This window comes from Schistocerca piceifrons, chromosome 2, assembly GCF_021461385.2.
Source record: "Schistocerca piceifrons isolate TAMUIC-IGC-003096 chromosome 2, iqSchPice1.1, whole genome shotgun sequence".
Lineage (NCBI taxonomy): Eukaryota > Metazoa > Arthropoda > Insecta > Orthoptera > Acrididae > Schistocerca > Schistocerca piceifrons.
In genome coordinates this window covers 640,583,987-640,588,229 of record NC_060139.1, presented here as the reverse complement: position 1 = coordinate 640,588,229, position 4,243 = coordinate 640,583,987, and the positions used below count along the sequence as shown (strand labels likewise).

Sequence of the window (4,243 nt, the reverse complement as noted above, 5' to 3'; positions counted from 1 at the left end):
GTCAAGGGTTATCGAAAACTAATGGAGCGATACTCTGTTGCCAACACAGCACGTTTCACAAGTACAGGGAAACTGTATAGGGGTCGTATATCTCACTGCATGTGTCACATTTTAAGATATTGGGACTTGCCGGGATATCGAGTGCGTCCCCTGCCGGTGAGAGGCGCGTCAAAAAGACGTTTTACCACCATTACACACTCTTGAATTCTGCCAGTGGGACACAATGAGCGCTCTGTATAGATTACAGGATGTAACTGGATTCTGAAGCAGTCCTGTGGAGAACATATCGGATGCTTGCTAACAGGTCCTCTTCCTACCAGTCTTCGTGGGTTTTGTGATCTTTCAAAAAAATGGTTCAAATGGCTCTGAGCAATATGGGACGTAATTTCTGAGGTCATCAGTCACCTAGAACTTAGAACTACTTAAACCTAACTAACTCCGGCCGGCTGTGATCTTTCAGCTGGATCGTTTTCTGCCAGAATAAAATTTTAGTAATCTGGGATAAAAATGTCTTCGACTACAAATTTTGCAACTGGAATTCTTAATTAGTGAAATTAGTCACGTATCTCTGTTACTGTTATTTCTGATTCGTATTTGTAACCAAAACGACCCGGCAATGAATGCAGTATGGTACGTGATTGATTACTGTTCCTTTACGACACCGGTATTGACGTCTGCTGTTATGAAACGCGCCGAACAGAGTGCGGTCAGTTGACAGCCAACATTCCCTACTAGCCGTCTTATTTGTGGATAGATGTAATAAAATATAACAGTCGCTGAGTGCAACAGCTTTCTGAATGGAAGTTAACCTGATGAAGATTTGTAAGTGTTTTATTAATGCCACTTTGATCCCAGTGAACCTATATTCATTTCTGGTAACGCATAAACTACTAGTAGCCTGACTCTGAAATAAGCGTTATATAAAAATAGATAACAAATTTTAGTACCATGGTAAATGTGTTAACACCAGTAGAACAACAAAATAATGTTAACAGTTATAATAAAACTGTTGTTCTGAAACTTCCTGGCAGATTAAAACTGTGTGCCCGACCGAGACTCGAACTCGGGACCTTTGCCTTTCGCGGGCGAGTGCTCTACCAACTGAGCTACCGAGCACGACTCACGCCCGGTACTCACAGCTGTACTTCTGCCAGTACCTCGTCTCCTACTTTCCAAACTTTACAGAAGATCTCCTGCGAACCTTGCAGAACTAGCACTCCCGAAAGAAAGAATATTGCGGAGACATGGCTTAGCCACAGCCTGGGGGATGTTTCCAGAATGAGATTTTCACTCTGCAGCGGAGTGTGCGCTGATATGAAACTTCCTGGCAGATTAAAACTGTGTGCCCGACTCTCATTCTGGAAACATCCCCCAGGCTGTGGCTAAGCCATGTCTTCGCAATATCCTTTCTTTCAGGAGTGCTAGTTCTGCAAGGTTCGCAGGAGAGCTTCTGTAAAGTTTGGAAGGTAGGAGACGAGGTACTGGCAGAAGTAAAGCTGTGTGTAGCGGGCGTCAGTCGTGCTTCGGTAGCTCAGTTGGTAGAGCACTTGCCCGCGAAAGGCAAAGGTCCCGAGTTCGAGTCTCGGTCGGGCACACAGTTTTAATCTGCCAGGAAGTTTCATATCAGCACACACTCCGCTGCAGAGTGAAAATCTCATTCTGGAAACTGTCGTTCTGTATGCAAAATTTGCATCTTAAACCTATGATTGGTACATGGTTTGCTTTCCATGAAGGAAGCAAACGAAGTAAGTATTAACAAGAGTTTTGAATTTATTTTTACGGGTTTCGTTCCGAGGTTGATACTTATACAAAGCTAGCCTCAAACGCAGAAACCGGGGATCATTTCGGGTGTTGGTGGTGGCAGGTTACAGCTTTTTTAGTCTCCCTCACACCGCCCCCCACCCCCCTCCCACCTCAAATATAACACGATTTTAACAAAAAATGTTTTAATACAATCACAATAATTTGTTTACATCACTCGTTAGTTCTTAGCCGGCTGGTGTGGCCAAACGGTTCTAGGCGCTACAGTTTGGAACCGCGCGACCGCTACGGTCGCAGGTTCGAATCCTGTGGATGTGTGTGATGTCCTTAGGTTAGGTAGGTTTAAGTAGTTCTAAGTTCAGGGGACTGATGACCTCAGATGTCCAGTCCCATAGTGCTCAGAGCCGTTTGAAGCATTTTTTTAGTACTGTACTTCTGCTTCTTTATTTTTGGTGGGGAGAAAGCCACGTGTGTCATGAACCCCGGACTAGCTCCCCCACCCCCTTTCCGATCCTCGCCTCCCGAGACAGCCCACACATGTACTACAAATGAAACGTAGCTGGTTATGTCGGAGCAGATACTCTCGCAGAATGGCTTCTTGTGCACCAGATCACGGAAATCAGACCACGAGTTACGCAGCTTAAAAGCTCATGCTCTCTCTCATCAGTATGCTGCAGACAACTACCAATTTCATTTGCCTTCCGCTCCAACTTCCACTTCTCGTTAGTTTCAATCGCGGTTTAAAAGCTATCTCCTTATTTAATTCTATGATTGAATAATCAGTAAATAAGAAATATTTTACTTGGAATTCTAAACATAAAACCGATCAGTAAAGTGTTTAGTTATTCTTTCATAATAAATGCACAAATTTTACAAACACATAAAAATTAAAACAGAAATAAAAGTAAAATACGGTTTAATGCAGTGACACTGATAGCCAGTCTACTGATCAGTCATGGAACATCACAGCTGCCCAGCACTGCTTGTTGTTGTGAAGTCCCCATCAGGAAGAGTCACCACCATCAATAAAGTCAGAGTTACGTTACACGTTAATACGAAGAATTGGCTGATTTATGTCCTGAAAGGAAGCTGCGGCGACCACTCATACATTTGTTTTCTATTCAACCGAAAGAGCTGACATGGAGATAAAACACCTGACTTGCAACCCACTGGCCAAGGGCTCTAATCCCTGTCCAGTCATCCTCATTTAGGAGCTACATAGATTTCCAGAATCGTTCAAGATGAATTCTCGGAAGGTTCTTTTGAAACAATGTGGCCCATCGTTCCCTTTTCCGGCCTTTGTCCCAAGTGACCTCGCCTTCGACGGTGCGTTAAATCTTTCTATTTATGCTCTGTAGGATAAGAGCCTCGGGAAGCTGCTGATAGCGTACTAATTACGTTAGGAGTGCCCAACCTATCTTACTCCGAAAAAGACAATTTATGTCCCCTAGACGCCATGGTCCCAGCACCCCCTTTTTTTTCTTTTTTCTTGTTTTTCACCAACTCAGGCACATTTTCTGCATTCTGTACCGATAAAGCCGGCCGGAGTGGCCGTGCGGTTCTGGGCGCTACAGTCTAGAGCCGAGCGACGGCTACGGTCGCAGGTTCGAATCCTGCCTCGGGCATGGATGTGTGTGATGTCCTTAGGTTTAAGTAGTTCTAAGTTCTAGGCGACTGATGACCTCAGAAGTTAAGTCGCATAGTGCTCAGAACCATTTGAACCCTTTTTGTACCGATAAAAGACTGATTAGTTTTCTGTACGTGTCCACAACGTACACGAAGTCTACATTATGATTCAAAGCGGTACAGAAACAGAATCAGAATTAGTCATTCTATCCAGGAACGCTGACGTCCGGCGGCAGTGTAATGATGTTTTCCGATTCCGTGAGAGACCCTTAGAAGAACAGCTTCGGAGAAACTGGTAACTAGTGCGGAACACGATAAGACATCTTACGAGATTAGAAGATCTCCCAAAGTCGATGTGCATCCATAAATGGTCTCATCGGCGTAACGGTCAACGGATGCTCTGATCAGCATGCCATTCACTCACTCAGTTCCTCACAGTGCCAGCCTAAGTGCCCCGAGTTTTCGCAGCTTTAATGTTTTTACATTTTCTCTACATTTCGTCAATGTTTCCGTGTTTGTTTATAGCGCGTGGTGCGTGTCTTCCGTATCGCTGGAGTATGTGTATGTGGTGTGTAACCTATGTTTGCTTCGACAGTGACTACTACCTAGCTTGGAGCAATCAGTGCCGAAGCAGGTCGGGCCATCCTATGGTCCCTCTCCTATGCCTCCGGTTGCCCAGAGTGGAAATGAGACTATTTTCAGACAGTTGCTACACTACATAAAATGGCCGTGCAGTCTGTATGAATTGGTCCATTAACATAGGTATTCCTGTGATCTCGTGCATGTCCCGAGCAGGGAAATCTCGCAGGACGTACAGTGAAAGACGCAGGACCCTGCTCTGCTAACCTTGGAGCCG

At 44.8% G+C, this 4,243-nt stretch overlaps 1 non-coding gene across 1 annotated transcript; it reads right to left on the bottom strand.

Annotated features, from left to right (window-relative positions):
* Positions 1–1,042: 1,042 nt before the first annotated feature.
* Trnas-cga lies at positions 1,043–1,116 on the bottom strand. The gene has a single exon. It is a non-coding gene; the product is annotated as a tRNA-Ser (tRNA).
* Between the last annotated feature and the right edge of the window lie 3,127 nt (positions 1,117–4,243).